General features: G+C 35.9%; 1 non-coding gene across 1 annotated transcript; it reads left to right on the forward strand.

Annotated features, from left to right (window-relative positions):
• The first annotated feature begins 4,432 nt into the window (after positions 1 to 4,432).
• TRNAR-CCG (transfer RNA arginine (anticodon CCG)) lies at positions 4,433 to 4,505 on the forward strand. The gene has a single exon. It is a non-coding gene; the product is annotated as a tRNA-Arg (tRNA).
• Positions 4,506 to 18,158: the final 13,653 nt, after the last annotated feature.

Raw genomic sequence — 18,158 nt, forward strand, 5'->3', positions numbered from 1 at the left:
CCTCCTTCTCTCATCCTTAACCCTGGTCCTTGACCCCATGACTTCAGCTTGTTTTGTTAACCCATTGGTGCTTTAGTTCTTGTTTCGTTTGTTTTAGTTCTGAGTAGTTTGCATGATGCTTAGTATATTTTTCTTTAATGTTTTGAGTCAAGGCCTTGGTCTTAATTTGGCACTGCTAGTTGAATTGTCTTATAATGTTTTAATGATTTGCACATGGTTATATCATCACCTTAGTTTATTTGCTTTGATAATTTTTGAGCTTGTGATGTAGTCTAAATGGCCATGAATCTTTCATTAACTATGCTTAGTCTGTCTAACATCTTTTTATTTTTATTTTTGATGAAGCAAAAGGAGGAACATACAGTTGGGGGTTGGTGTTGATGGGCCTGTTTGTGTGCTCGTTGTACATATGGTGTACTTACTCTAGTCATGGTATGGTGATATGAGGTGATTACCTAGTTTTAATGTGCACAAAGTTTATCATCATCAAAAAGGGGAATTTATTGAGTATTGAGGTTTTGATGATTAACAAAGTTTGTTAAGAATAAATGCTCTAAGTACCAGGTCCTCAACGTAGCTGCTTAACTGCCCTAAGAACCAGCTCCTCAAGGTTGATGATTGCTTGGTCTTGCAAGACAGTAACTTTATCTCAAGTTACCCAAGTCCGAGTTTGTTGGAAGAGGACTGCTAAATATGATAAGGGTTGTTGCCCAAGAAGATACGCTTGCATAACCGAGAGACAAGAGTTCCAAAATTTGTGGAGTCCTTGGAGCTGTAGGAGTCCTATCAAATGAGAAATTGTCTACGCATAGGACTTCTAAAAGATCATGGAGTCCAAGGAATTTAAATACTATCTTTTGGACTGTTGAGATCATCATTTTACACATCAATTGAAGAACTACATTTTCCATACTCAAATCGAATACCAGAGTGAGTCCTTTTAGGAAATCGAGTTATAATTAAAGTATCATATACAATCAGGGAGTTGGAGTGAGTGTTTGATTTTTCAAGTTAGAGTAACTTGTAAATCAAGTAGTTGAAGTAGGAGAACTAGAGAGTATTGAGTTACAGATTTGTAATCGATACATTTGGCTCATTGTTCTAGTGAAGTTGAAGCTAACACCTACGTGGTAGGTCGTATTTTTTGCACCTTTTAAGCCGGGTAATTTTTCACGTAAAAATCTCTTTTGCAGTTAATGCTGCACTTTATTATTTCAGTTGTTTAACAATGGAGCATATATAAAAACCGTTCTTATACATGTGTCTAAGGGGTGCTCCAAACTAACATACTTGATTGTAGTCTGTTGATATGATTTATCACAAGAGTATTACGTGTTCGAAAATATATTAAACTATTTAGTACTCCAGTATGTATCCAATTAGGTTCTGAATTTTATAAAATTGAAGAAAAATCACTATGGTGTATTTGGTAGAGGAAAGTGTTTTTCACGAGAAAGCATTTTCTTGAAAAATATTTTTGTCTATATTTGGTTAATTATTAAAAAAATATATAAAATATGACAATAAATAAGGTTTGAGGACAATGTTATGATGATACTTTTAGTACTAAAGATTAATAATAATATTTAAATATTAATTGAAGTGATTTGAGTGATGTGGAATATATCACTACAAAAAAATAAAATTATCTACGAACGTCGTCGCTAATTTATCGCTAAAACACTCGTAGCTAGCAGAATTTCTTGATAATTCGTTGGTAATCAGTCGCTAAATGAGATTAGCGATGAATTTTTCTATTTAGCTACAGAATTTATCGTCGCTAAAACCTGATCTTTTTAGTAGTGATATATAGAGATGATTCGAGATTTTGAAGTTTAGGTATTCGATCTTTTTTTTTTTTTTGGTGATAAATGTGACTATTACCATAACAACTAACAAAATTTACATCCTAAAGAGCCCCTAGTGTCCTTTTCCATCTTCTAAGAATGGTGCTCAAGACTCTAGATCTCCAAATAATATCTAAACTTTTAATTACATAGCTTCTCAATCAACAACTGATTTTTTTTAGCTCTTTTAGTCTTACATAATGTATCCAATCTATCTAAGATCTCTTTTTTAATTTGAGCAAACACAAAATCTCTACCTACATTTACTTTTCTAAAGATTCTCCAGTTTCTTGCTTGCCAAGTGTAGTATAGCATGGCAACAACTATTTCCTTTTGAAATTGGCTCCATCGTCTCCTTTTGATCCACTTGATCACCTGACTTGCTTCATTGTTATGAATCTTGATGCCCAGCCAAATGCTCAACTTTTCTCTCATTTCTGAAATCCAATTGCACTGACCAAATATATGAGCATGTGTCTCCATCTGTGCCAGAGCACATAAGCAGCAATACTGATCATCTATATGTATTAGAAGTCGAGTTAATCTCTCTTTGGTTAACAGTTTATTTTGACATGCCAACCACACTAAAAACCTTTGTTTAGGGAGCATAACTGAGCTCCATATTAGATTAACTTCCTTAACTCTAGGTTGAGGGCCCAACATGTGTTGATAGCTTCTAGACATTGAATATTCTCCTGTTAAGAGCAAAACATGTATTGATAGATTCTGGACATTGAATATTCTCCTGTTGAGATTAACAGATATTTATCTCCTTGATACCATCTTGTCATATGAACTTTGAGGGAATTCAGTTTCTTCCAATACCAGCTACGATCTCATGTTGGAGTATCACTACTAGAAATTCGGTAAAAATTGACCAAAAAAACCGACCAACTTTGGTCGGTAATGACCAATAACCGTCCAAAACGCGACCATTTACGTGTGGACAGTATTTTAGAGGTCGGAAAGGCATACCAACCAAAGTTGGGCGGAAATTACCGACCAAGTTTGGTCGTTCAACTAAATTCAAAAAAAATTATTGCAAAAAAAAAAATCGACTAAAGTTGGTCGGTATTTTAATTATGTAATCGAAAGATTCACCATCTTGGAATCGAACCAAGGTCTGTACTATGACAGGACACTATTCTACCACTAGACCATTGGTGTATTTTGTTTTAAGACTATCTTTTATTTGATTTATAATCTTTAGTTGTATTTTCGCACTAAAATAACCTACCAAAGTTGGTCGGTTTTATTAAAAAATAAAATTTAAAATGACCGGCCGAATTAATCGATCAATTTTGGTCGGATTTTTTAATATTAATTTTTGTTTATTTTAATTGAAAAACCGACCAAAGTTGGTCGGTTTCTTGAAAAATAAATTTTGCGGAACTCAAAAATAGTTTCCTGCATTTTTGCACCAAAGAAAACCGACCAAAGTTGGTCGGTTTTGTAAAAAAAAAAAAAAAATATTTTGAAAAATCGACCAAATTTGGTCCATTTTTTTGCTGGTTTTTTGACCGACCAAAGTTGGTCGATCAACCTTGGTCGATTTTTGCCGAATTTCTAGTAGTGTATGTTTCTATGCTCTTTTTGTCCTTCATACAGATACTATTGACCCATTTCACCCACAAAATGTCTTTCTTCCTAGAAAGTTGTCAGAGTAACTTACCAACAGCATCAGTATTCCATTTGCAACACCCTTTAATGTTTAAACCTCCATTTTTCTTTGGAGTACATACCTTGTCCCATGCAACTAGGTTAATTAATTTTTTTTTCATCTGTATCACCCCATAGGAAATCACTGCATTTCTTGTCAACTTGTTTTATTACACTTTGAAGCAGTATGAACACTGCATTCCAGAAGTTATATATAGAGAACAATACTGCCATGATAATTTGTAATTTTTCAGCATATGACAGTTTCCTTGTATATGCAGTGATTTTGTTTGTGATCTTGTCAACTAATTGTTTGCCATCTATCTTGTTCCAATTCCTTGAAGTATAGAGGTGTCCGATCTTTTTGTCTTTACTATTGAACTTTCTTTTTTACTATTGAATTCATTGCACTTTAATTAGATATTATGGATACAATCTTGCATATAAAAGCTAATTGGCGAACTTCTATAGTATCTTGTACTTTTCATCGAAAGAAAGGAGAGAGAGAGATTAAATTGATCATTCAAAAACTCAAAACTATTCCCATCCTCAAACCAAAAAATCTTACAGTCAGTGATTCAAATGTTAATCGAAAAAAGAATGCTTGTTATGAAGAACAACTCAAAATAGGGTTTAGCTTGTACACAAATTATGTAGAAGACTTTGCACTATAAATATTAAGTAACTATTCATAATTGGTGGAATTAGTAATCGATAAATTAAGACAATTACTAATCCTGTACAGCAGGTTAAAAATTGCATTGTAAAAATTTATATACACTGTGATAAACCTCAAATATTTCCTGAAAACTCATTGCAATATTCTTGCTTTTCAAAATTTACTATTATGCAAAAAATAAGTAGAAACGCAAACTGTTTTCAACTTTTAAATTGATTAATTAAGGTAGTATGCTAGAGTCGAACAAGTTCGCGTGGCCTAATGGATAAGGCGCTCGCCTCCGGAGCGGGAGATTGTGGGTTCGAGTCCCATCGTGAACGAGTTTTTCCCCTGAAATTATATAATATTTCATTTTCAAGTCTCTTTTGAATCGAAACTTCGACTATTTTAATTAATTGGATGAAATTCAAATGACATGATAAACATTCAACTGTATAAGTTAAGAAATCCAAAGTAACTCTACCATCACAAAGGACTGTGTTGTAGACCTTTTGGTCCTTGGGCTTCATCACTTTGAGCTAAGCTTCATTTATTAAAGGAAAACAGATGTTAATCTTAATCATTAATCATTCAGATCTCAAACATTAAACGCGTTTGTTTTTAAAGTCTGAATTTTAATTATTCAGATCTTAATCATTAAATGTGTTTGCTTTTTTACTTCACAATCACTTAATGGGTCCGAATACGTCTGTACGATTAAAATCTATAACAGAGATTTAATTTCATTAAGATGCTATCAGATATTCATTATTAACTGCCGCCACCGCCTACCATTATCAACTACTACCATGCCGCCACCATACTCAACCCCCACCCCCACCCCCACCCCCACCACCACGCCACTATCATCCTCAATCATAGTCGTCACCAGCATGAACCATCACCACCCATTATCCCCACCACTCCGACCATCATCATTCTCACTCACAATCAACACTCATTCACCTCAACTACCACAACTGACCACCTCATCACCATCAACAACCACAACCGGTACTGCCCATCATTATTGTCACGACCCAAAATTCATTAATCGTGATGGCACCTAACCCAACCTGCTAGGTAAGCCAACTATACGATCCAATTTCAATAATATTTAATAAGGCCATTTATGAAAAGAAATTATCTGAATCTTATACATTTTCCCAAGGACTGGTAGTACAAATCATGAACTTCTAAGAATAGAGTTTACAAAGCCGATATAAAGAAAATACATCTTCTGTTTGAAAAGTACATAAACAGAGTTTTATAAATCTAAGGCTACCATGAACAAGAGACAGATACAACAAGAACGCAAGTACATCTTCAAATCCAGCTCTTATCGAACACAGCAACCTCAGCAGCCAATATCTGCACGCAATATGTAGAAGTATAGTATCAGTACAACCGACCACATGTACTGGTAAGTAACAAACCTAACTTAGGTTGAAAGCAGTGAGGAGCTGGAACAAAGGTCGGGTCCAACACCAATAGCCAACAACAGTTCATAATAACGTAAAGCAAGTAATAAAAGACATAACTCGGAATTCAAGAATGCTCAGCTTATTCATAATTTCAAAAAAATAGTTTCGCTTTTCAAGTGTGTTAGTGAAAACCCATATCCTTTACCGAAATCGTCCAAAAAATTGAGTAAGTTTGAAAACTGTGTTTTCCCCCAAAAATCCTTTCAAAATACATAAGATGTTTCATTTTCCAAATAGCTTGGGGAAAGTACATCTCTATGCCTACATGTCAAGATACAGGTAAGATCATGAATGTTATTAAAACCGGACAGCAAAAGCAAATGCATCTCTATGCATGTATCTCAAGTACGCATGTCAAATGCAATGTCTCTCAATGATGAACTCATGTACTCATACTCTCAGAGTACTCGACCTCATTGTCGCGCATTATCTCTTACCATGATCAATACTCAACACACTTAGTCACTTGCACTGTACAATACTCAGCGTGCAACCCGATCCATATATAGCTATAAGGCTCGTTGCGGCGTGCAACCCGATCCATATACATATAGTCATAAGGCTCGTGGCATGCAGCCAGATCCATAGACATATATATACATAGTCGACTGCGCTCACTAGGGTGTGCAGACTCCGGAGGGGCTCCTTTAGTCCAATCGCTATATCGTTGTGGCGTGCAGCCCAATCCAATAAAATGTAATCAATATAACATGTTGCGGCATGCAGCCCAATCCAATAGCTGTCACTCATAATCAGGCTCTCAGCCTCACTCAATCCTAAATCTCTCCAGTCTCACTCATGGGCTCACAATGTCATGAAACTAGCTCGACAACAATGATATGATGTATCAATAAATAATAACTGAGACAGAGATATGATATGAATGGATGAATATGACTGAGTACGAACATATCAATAAAAATCAGTGAGATCACATCAAGAAATGACCACTGTGGGTCCCAACAGTATCGGCATAAAGCCTAACATGATATCTAGCATGATTGACAGCTCAATTGCTTTATCATATGGTGAAAACACAAATAACAACAAGATAGGGTCACTATGCAGTGCCATGAAAAAAATGGAGTCAGTATTCACAGGGTACACGCCCGTCACCTAGCATTTACGTCACCTCAATACCAGTCACATAACACGTAATTCGGGGTTTCATACCCTCAGCACTAAGTTTAGAAGAGTTACTTACCTCGAACAAGCAAATTTCAATACCGAGCAAGCCAAGCGATGCTCCAAAAATGCCATCTCGCACGTAGGGACCTCCAAACGGCTCAAAACTAGCCAAAAGAAACTCAAATACATCAAATAAATCCCAAGGAAACAAGTCCAAATGATAAAGATCAATTCCTAAAGCAAATCCCAAATCCGGCCAAGAAATCACACCTTGGCCCGTACCTCAGAACCCGATAAAACTCACAAAATCCAACAACCCATTCAATTACGAGTTCAACCGTACTAGTTTCACTCAATTCCGACTCCAAATTTGATGTTCAAAACTCAAAAATTCATATTATGAAACTTTAGGCCAAAACCTCCAATTTCCTCTTTAAATTCCTCAACCAAGAGCTAAAATCGAAGATAGATTCTTGAAATACAACCAATACCAAGTAGAGAACACTTACCTCAATTCATATGCTGAAAATTGCTTCAAGAATCGCCTCAATCCGAGCTCCCTAGCTCAAAAAAATGAAAAACAAAATGGCTGAAACCCTTGAAATAGAGTACTTTATAATCTGCCCAGGCATTTCCCTATGCTATCACGGACAAACTAATATGATAGCGAAGCACAAAATTTTCCAGCCCCCTTTTTACTCCATGCGATCGCGGCTTTTCTCCCGCGATCGCGAAGAACAAATTATTCTAATAGCCTTCTCCAACTCTTCCGAACAGCCTCTAGTATAACAGTTATAACCTTTTGTATAAAACTCCAAATTACAATTTCTTTGACTTTCCTAAAACTAGACATCAAGAGCTACAACTTTATTTTTAGATCATCTCCAAATTCTTTATAGATTGTGAGATATAAGCTTCCAAAGTCGGATCAGTGCAACAGAGATTTTTCTCTATGCGATTGCGTGAAGACTTCCGCAATCACATACCATAGCTCTATTTTTCCAAATTTTGTCTATGCTAACATGTCCAAATCTACGCTTACGCACTATACACCCCTATAGCCAAAAACCAACAACTAAAAATGGCCTAGAAATGGTCTGAAACCACCTCGGATCTCACCCGAGCCCCTCGAGACCCTGTCCGAACATACCAACAAGTCTCAAAACATATCACGGACTTAGTCTATGCCTCAAATCATATCAAACAACGCTAAAACACGAATAACACCTCAATTCAAAATCAATGAACTTTAAAACTTCAAACTTCTACAATCGATGCCGAAACCTATCAAATCACGTCCAATTGACCTCAAATTTTGCACACAAGTCACATTTGACATTTTGGACCTTCTCCAACTTCCGAAATTGGAATCCGACCCCGATATCAAAAAGTCCACTCCCGATCAAACTTCCCAAACTTTTCACTTTCTCTATTTCAAGCCAAATTTTACTACGGACCTCCAAATCATAATCCGGACGCGCTCCTAAGTCCAAAATCACCCAACGGAGCTAACGGAACCATCAGAAATCCAATCCGAGGTCAAATACTAAAAGTCAATTACGGTCAAACCTTTCAAATTTAAAGCTGCTAGCTGAGAATCATTCTTCCAAATCAATTCCTATTAACCTGAAAACCAAAATCGATGATTCACATAAGTCATAATACATCATATAGAACTACTCATGCCCATAAAATACCGAGCAAAATTTAAATGCTCAAACGACCGATTGGGTCGTTACTTTTTCCCTCACTTAAACATACGTTCGTCCTCAAACGTGCCCAGAGTTGTTCTCAAAGCCATTAAACCGCAGTGTAACCTTACCATGCTCATACCAGGGGTGATCCCACGTCACCCTATCCCATATAGGTCTGATAACACAACATAACTAAAATTGCATAACTCAAATACTCATAGCAAAAATTTCCAATCACAGTAGCTGCTCAAAATAACTCAATACCGGTAATAAACCTCTTATCAAACAAAGCCTCGTTCTAACATCTTCATATATTGCCAATGATGAAAGAAACACGTAGAAACTCATAACCATTCATCAGATCGCCAAGTCATGGAGCTCCCTTTCCTTCGACAAGGACTATAGCAAATTTCTAAGCCGACTTTTGATATTATCCTTCCAACCATGTTGTAATTAGTTCTGATAGTATGTATTCTAGGTCCGATGACCTCATCTTATCCAACACGACCACTCTAGTGACATAACACATCAATACAATCTAAAGACGCAAGACGTGCAATCCGTGCACTAATAAGCAACATTCCAAATGTGCTCAAACATGAAAAATAACTCAAACACGAGAATCGTCCTGCAAGTTCAACGGGTATCACCACAACGGAATGCTAAGAACCCATCATACACCACAGAACCAAAACACACGAATCTAACACAAAGGATTATGCCTCAATATAACTCCGCTACAATGCATGACCCCATCCAAACGCTGGTCCATATTATACGCCTTGAGCCACCCTGCTCAAAATCAATAACCACGCCAAATTCGACATCAAGTGCCCAAATTGCATTACCATAACCACTAAGAGAAATTAACAACATACCACAATCCGAAAAGAACATAGCTAATGCGCAATCAATCATGCAACATCCAAATACCAATCTCGCTCAATATCCACTATAAAGCCCAAATAGAACTGCACCCTATGTGCATATAACTAACGAATCACAACTTCTCATAGCGTAGAAGAGCAACTCACAGATCATTTCAGAACATGAATAAGCTCAACAACAACTGAATGACACATCCCTCAATAATAACAGTATAGAGCCAACTAATCAGGCTCGGTATAGAATACACATCCAAATTGGGCATACCAATGGACCCCAAATTAGCTTTAGTCACACACAAATAGATAAATAACCCTCCAAAAATTCACAATGTTTGAATAATAACACATACTATTCTCTGGCTAACCTTGGACACATTTCCACAGTCCACAACCATGAAACAATCTACTCCTGAGAACTCTTAGTCTCAAAATCCATAGAACACATGAATCACTATATTTGATCCCAACTCCACCGCCCGAATATCTAACACATCTCTCATACACGATCATTCTACGAGGAATACTTATGTAATTATTCCGTGCCATATAGTAAAATTTGAATACCAAGAGTCGATCAACCAGGAGAGTGCCGCAATACCAATGAAGTATCCATAAATCAAAACACATTGCCTCTTCTGAAATGTATACTCATATCAAGCTATACCAAATAGTAATGTCATTTACCTAGTCATCTAAAATCATCCATGCTGCCTAAGAAATTATGTCCTTCCCTTCAAAACCGAATCGTGACCTTGCACCTGCCAATTTCAATCCTTCACAACACACCGCATATACCATGTCATTATATGAAAAATACGAGGACTTCATAATCCACTCTGAGTCACAAGCAACTACTAACTCAATTAGCCAAGAACTTTTCATTTGATCCCATCCAGGAGAAAATCACAATACGCAACATGTCCCACACACCAGTAGGAAATGTACGTCTCAAACCATGGTAGAAACCATGAAGAACTCTGTGAAACCCATTTGCACTAAACCAAACTGTCAGGACTGAATCCCTCTAACTCAACCAAGCTACGCAATCCATCAAAACCTGAGAGTATCGCCACAAAACACTTGTAGAAACTCATTAGATCATAAGTACCAAAAGGGTCAATCACATCCGTTACCATTCTGATCCAACCCGTTGCAAAGATGTTCTAATTCTCCGAGTTCCTTCCGAATTGCCTTCAAATTGATACCCCTCGCCATAATACCACAATCCTCTACCAAGACTCACCATACGAGACCCTAGCATAAAACCTCAACGCCATAAGACTCATAAGCCGCTGAATTCTCTCTTAAGCACCCCAAAAGTACCACAATTGAGATACTCACTCTGAAGAGACCTTCTGTGAATTTAAAGTTGTTCATTTTTACCTTCCAGATACTAAAATGTAGAATTCATAATAATATAGAAATACTGCGAGTCTCGACACCATCCAATTTAACTCTTAGCTTCTAACCATATACAAATCCGCAACATTCTCAATTGTAACGTACAAATCTTGAATTCATTAGAACCATTCTCGAGAGTCATCCACTCTACTCGAATCTCAATAGCACCACCCAAACGGACTGAATGACATATGCCCCATTTGCACACCAACACCCTAAGAATTAATCTACACTTCTAAGCAACTGAGTAGATTCCTACTTCATGCGCACTACATCTCTCACCAATAACAATTCAAATCATTCCATAATTCTCATATACCCATAAAGCATAATGCAACCCGCATCTTGAAATTTCCTTAACCGAGTCACTTTCGAACTCAACCTCTATAAGTCATAATTGATTCACCAGTATACCTTAAACTGAAACTAATACAACACATAACTGTACAATTATCCCGTCGATAGCAGACTCCCCCACTTGGTTCAAAGCCAAGGAATAAAGCATCTAATAACTTACAATAGCCACTTCCATACTACATAATACCATAATATAATTTAACTAAATCCTTCCTAAGCTCATGTAACACAAACCATATAATACCTCAAATCATTTGCAAATCTCCCATTCATCCTCGTAATAGTCAAGCCAACTTCCGCAAGCGATCCAAACTCAAATTGCACTACATATAATTCATTGGTAAAAGAGAACTCTCAACAAACAACATAGGGATCACACAAACCTCAGGACACCCCGCAGGAGATAACCCACCTGCTTTGTCTCAAGCTGACATCTCTCTATACCCTTCCGTTTAACATGATAGATCCTCCAATATGCTCATAACTCGGTATTATACGTCATATCAAGGTAGAAAATCAAGCACCTAATAGTCCTTTTAACATTACAAGCAAACTCTTCTAGTCAAATTTAACCCATATGAACACATCTCGCAGTCACATCATACTCATCTCATAGCCATCCATCCATAAATTCCACTAATAGAGACACTACCAGACATATAAATCTAAAAGAATGTGCTCAAACAATCAACATCTCTGTGCTCAAGCTACAGTCAATACCCGGCCTCAAATCCTATCGAATGGCTTATCATCAACATACTGAAATCACATATCGCACCTCATCCATAGAATCACAAGCCGTCGATGCACAGCTGATACTGAGCGCTCATGTGCACATCCGAATGCGTGGAAGGAACTTAAGAGTTAGGATTCAAGCTAAATCAATGACGCACGATAAAAAAGAAAGATGGGAAGTATATCCTAAATGTCCTGTAGCCTCTCGAATATAGGTATGGATGTCATCATACCAATCCGCAAGACTCTACTAGACACTTGCTCATGACTTGTAGAATTTATGAACCTACGACTATGATACCAATCTGTCACGACCCAAAATTCACTAGCCGTGATGGCACCTAACCCAATCCACTTGGTAAGCCAACTATACTATCCAATTCCAATAATATTTAATAAGGAAATTTATCAAAAGAAATTATCAGAATCTTATACATTTCCCCAAGGACTGGTAGTACAAATCATGAGCTTCTAAGAATATAGTTTACACAGTTGATATGAAGAAAATACATCTTCTATTTGAAAAGTACATAAATAAAGTTTTATAAATATAAGGCTACCATGAACAAGAGGCAGCTACAACAGGAACGCATGTACATCTTCAAATCCAGCTCTCATCGAATACAGCAATCTCAGCAGCCAACATCTGCAAGTAATGTATAAAAGTGTAGTATCAGTACAACCGACTTCATGTACTGGTAAGTAGAAAACCTAACCTTAGGTTGAAAGTAGTGACAAGCTGGAACAAAGGCCGAGTCCAACACTAATATCCAACAACAGTTCATAATAATGTAAAACAAGTAATAAAAGAAGTAACTTGGAAATCAAGAATGCTCAGCTTATTCATAATTTTTAAAAAATAGTTCCACTTTTCAAATGTGTTAGTGAAAACCCAAATCCTTTACCAAAATCGTTCAAAAATTGGAGTAAGTTTGAAAATTGTGTCCCCCCCCCCAAAAAAAAAATCCTTTCAAAATACATAAGATGTTCCATTTTTCAAATATCATAGGGAAAGTATATCTCTATGCCTACATGTCAAGATACAAGTAAAATCATGAATGTCATCAAAATCGGGCAGAAAAAGGAAATGCATCTCTATGCAAGTATCTCAAGTACGCATGTCAAATGCAATGTCTCTCAATGACGAACTCATGTACTCACACTTTTAGAGTACTCAACCCATTGTCTGGCGTTATCTCTTGCCATGCTCAATACTCAGCACACTTAGTCACTTGCACTGTACGATACTCGTTGCAGCGTGCAACCCGATCCATATATATATAGCTATAAGGCTCGTTGTGGCGTGCAACTCGATCTATATACATATAGCCATAAGGCTCATTGCAGTGTGCAACCCGATCCTTATACATATATATACATAGTCGATTATGCTCACTAGACGTGTGCAGACTCCGGAGGGGCTCCTTCAGCCCAAGCGTTATATCGCTGCAGCGTGCAGCCCGATCCAATAAAATATAATTAATATAACATGATGCATCGTGCAGCCCGATCCCATAACTGTCACTCATAATCAGGCTCTCAGCCTCACTCAGTCCTCAATCTCTCCAGTCTCACTCACTGGCTCATAATGTCATGAAACTAGCCCGACAACAATGATATGATGTATCAATAAATAACAACTGAGACTGAGATATGATATGAATGCATAAATATGACTGAATACGAACATATTAGTAAAAATCAGTAAGATGACAACAAGAAATGAGCACTATAGGTCCTAACAGTATAGCATGGTGAAAACAAAAATAACAACAAGATAGGGCCACTATACAGTGCCATGGAAACAACGGAGTCACAATTCACAGGGTGAACGCCCACACGCCCGTCACATAGTATGAGCATCACCTCAATACCAATCACATAACACGTAATTCGGGGTTTCATACCCTCATCACTAAGTTTAGAAGAGTTACTTACCTTGAACAAGTAAATTCCAATACCGAGCAAGCCAAGCTATACTTCAAGAATACCACCTCGCATATAGCGATCTTCGAAAGGCTCAAAACTAGCCAAAAGCAACTCAAATACATCAAATAAAGCTCAAGGAAATAAGTCCAAATGATAAAGATCGAATCCTAAATCAAATCCCAAATCCGGCCAAAAAATCACACCCAGGCTCGTACCTCGTAACACGACAAAACTTAAAAAATCTAATAACCCATTCAATTACGAGTTCAACCATACTAGTTTCACTCAATTCCGACTCCAATTCTATTTTCAAAACTCAAAAATTCATATTATGAAACTTTAGGCCAAAATTTCCAATTTCCTCTTTAAATTCCTCAACCAAGAGCTAAAAAAATAGATTCATGAAATACAATCAATATCGAGTAGAGAACACTTATCTCAATTCATATGGTGAAAATTACTTCAAGAATCGCCTCAATCCGAGCTCCCTAGCTCCAAAAATGCAAAAATGGCTGAAACCCTTGAAATAGAGTACTTTATAATCTGCTCATGTATTTACCCTATGCTATCGCAGACAAACTAATATGATAGAGAAGCACAAAATTTTCTAGCCCCTTTCTTACTCCATGCGATCACGACCTTTCTCTCGCGATCGCGAAGAACAAATTTTTCCAATAGCCTTCTCCAACTCTTTCGGACAGTCTCTAGTATAATGGTCATAACCTTTTCTACAAAACTCCAAATTATAATTGGTTTGACTCTCTTAAAACTAGACATCAAGGGCTACAACTTTTATTTTTGGATCATTCCCAAATTTCTTATAGAGTGTGATATATAAGTTTTTAAAGTCGGGTCAATGCATCAAAGATTTTACTCCATGCGATCGCGTGAAGACTTCCGTAATCGCATAACACAACTCCATTTTTCCAAATTTTCTCTATGCTAACAGGGTCAGATCTACGCTAATGCATTGTACACCCCTGTAGCCAAAAACCAACAACTAGAAATGGCCTAGAAATGGTTCGAGACCACCTCAAAACTCACCCGAGCCCCTCGGGACCCCGTCCGAACATACCAACAAGTGTCAAAATATATCACGGACTTAGTCGAGGCCTCAAATCACATCAAACAATGCTAAAAACATAAATCACACCTCAATTCAAAATCAATGAATTTTGAAACTTCAAACTTCCACAACTGATGCTAAAACCTATCAAAACACGTCCGATTGACCTCAAATTTTGCACACAAGTCACATTTGACATACGGACCTTCTCCAACTTCCGGAATCGAAATCCAACCCTGATATCAAAAAGTCCACTCCCGGTCAAACATCCCAAAATTTTCACTTTTGCCAATTTAAGCCAAATTCTACTATAGACCTCCAAATCACAATCTGTGCGTGCTCCTAAGTCCAAAATTACCCAACGGATCTAACGAGATCATCAGAAATCCAATCCGAGGTAAAATACTAAAAAGTCAAACATGGTCAAATCTTTCAAATTTAGAGATGCTAGCTGAGAATCATTCTTCCAAATCAATTCTGATTAACCTGAAAACCAAAACTGACGATTCACATAAGTCATAATACATCATACGGAGCTACTCATGCCCATAAACTATCGAGCGAAGTGCAAATGCTCAAAACGAACGGTTGGGTCGATACAATTATAACATACCACCACCTACCCACCACCTTCTTCAGTCACAACTATTACTACCACCCGCCATTATTAACTATCACCACCCACCACCACCATCCTCAATTATAATCGCCACCACTACCAATCACTACTAGCTACTAGCATGAACCACACCATTAACCAAAATTACCACCAACCACCATCTCTAGTCGACATTCATCCGTTAGCCATCACCACAACAATTATCATATTTTAAATATATTTGCAAACGTCTTTTTGTTCTTAAAAAAAAAAAAATGAGGAAGCAACCTTCCTTTTATAATTGCAAAATGTGCATTTCTTTTTGTTAAGAGTTAACGAGTATCACTTTTTGTTGGTCTTCCATCTAGTACCCGTTTTTGGGACCCGGCCGTAATGGGACTCTAACTAATTTGGATTTCCGTCGCGTAAAACCTATTAAAGAACAGAAGTGCTCCTTATTAAAAAAAAATTCAAGTCTGCTAGTACGAGCGAAAGAATTTTATTCATTCCACCACAATCTTTATACTATTCCGTTTTACCCTATTAACTTCTTTTTTATGTATGCACGTACATATACACATGTATATATTTTGTAAAAGGAATCATAAATGTTAAAGCAACTGTAATAGTTTGCTAAAACATACAGAATGAGGACGAACAATGAAATCAAATAATTGTCGGTCACAGTACATAAATGAAAATAATGGAAGTTGGAGACAAAAATTATCTGAAATGGAATAATTAGTACGTTGTTTCACAAAATGGAAAAATGTCACTTCAAGATTTTTGGATTAAGTTTTGGGGTATCTGCCACGAAATTTCATGGATTTGTTGTTTTATTTGCCTCTCGTTCAAATGTTTGGGATGATGCTCGACTTGGGTAGTATAATACAAATATATACTGCAATATGATGAATAATAATTAGTGAATTATATTTTTATTTATTATTGGATGATTAGACAATAATATTAAAATATAAATAGAGTGATATATAATTTAAAGGTAAGTTTGATTTTAAATTAGATACTCTTTTTACCTAGGGAAAAGATCTAAATTTAACTCTTAACTATGCGAAATAGTTCAAATTTATAGTCCGTTAATCATATTTGGGAAAGTGGTCATTTAGTTATTTTATCCATATTTAACTCTATATCCGGTCAAACCATGCCAAACAAATTTTATAAAAGGATTATATAATTAACGCAGGAATAGTTGATGAAAATATAAAAAAATTGTAATCAAATACTTACTCCATTTCATTTATGTGACTATAATTAATTTGGCATATAGTTTAAGAAAGAAATAAAGATTTTTAAATTTATAATTTTAAACATGTCATGATACTTGTGTGATTGTAAAAGTCTCTCATTAAGAGTAAATGAAAAGTGTAAAGTTAAATCTTTTGCAAATATAGAAATGAGTTATTCTTTTTTTTTTAATTTTTATAGAAGAACTAACAAGAAAAAAATTTAAGTTATATATACTGGCAGTAAAATAAGTTGTTTGTACCATCAATGTAACTTGGCATGTTGTATATATCAATCAATGCTATTAAACAAATTTACCACGTTATTACTTTTTAAATGACATGATCGTTGAAAACTTAAATTCAAAAGGAAAGGACTTAAGTTATATTTATACGTTGATAGTATAATAGATTTTTTATAATATTAATATAATTTAATTTGTTATAACACATTATATACAATATAGTTTATCAAATGGAGTACCTAACTAATTAAAAATTAAATACCAAAAAATTGTTAGTGCAATATGAACATTTGCATGCGCTATATCAGTATACTATGGAATACTACTAGTTAACTGTTAGGAATCGTTTGGTATGCGAACTAGATTATTCGGAATTATATCTTGAAATTGTAATTTCTAGACTAATTTATCTCAACTGGAAGGTGGATAAAATAATCTCAAGTTTGACGGGATAAAGTGGGATATCCAGGATTAAGTTTAGAATTAAATTTATATTTTATCTGGTTGACAATATTAAATTATCCTGCAATAATTTTATATCGCCAAACAAATAAAATATAAATTAATTGCACCAAATAACCCTTAGGGGTCATTTGGTATGAGGTATAAGGGTGGTATAAAAATTTAATATCACCTTAATGCTCTGTTTGGTTAGCAAACCAGGTATAAGTTATCCCGGTGTTAATTTTAACACGGGGACAATTTATACCTTATAGAATGTGGGGTAATTAGCACCGGTATAACTCATACCTTCTTTTTAGAAATTATGCAATTGTCATTCTTAATACAACATACCAAACAATAAATAAACAATAATCTCAGCATAACTTATCTTAATATTACTTATACCGGCATAACTTATACCGGTATAAATCATATTCCAACCAAACGAGCCCTTAGTATACTAGCTAGTATCAAACTAATAAGGATCGCAGAGGAGGAGTAAGTATTCTTCATTTTTAATTAAAAGGTTTTGGATTCGAGCGGGAGTTATTTATCCTCCAATATGAGATTTTATGCTATAAATTCCAATTTAATCGAGCTTCAATATACACGATATGAAAAACAAAAAATTGAAGTACTAGTTGACTGTTAGTATCGTAGCTAGTAGCAATAACTGATGTCGTCGTACATATACTTGGCCAGAATACTGCTACCTCCAATCACTTCAATTTAATGCCAAAACATTTCCCTTTCTCGTAAAATACCCTCTTTCCCCAAAA

Source organism: Nicotiana sylvestris, chromosome 5 (genome assembly GCF_000393655.2).
Source record: "Nicotiana sylvestris chromosome 5, ASM39365v2, whole genome shotgun sequence".
NCBI classification, from domain to species: Eukaryota; Viridiplantae; Streptophyta; class Magnoliopsida; order Solanales; family Solanaceae; genus Nicotiana; species Nicotiana sylvestris.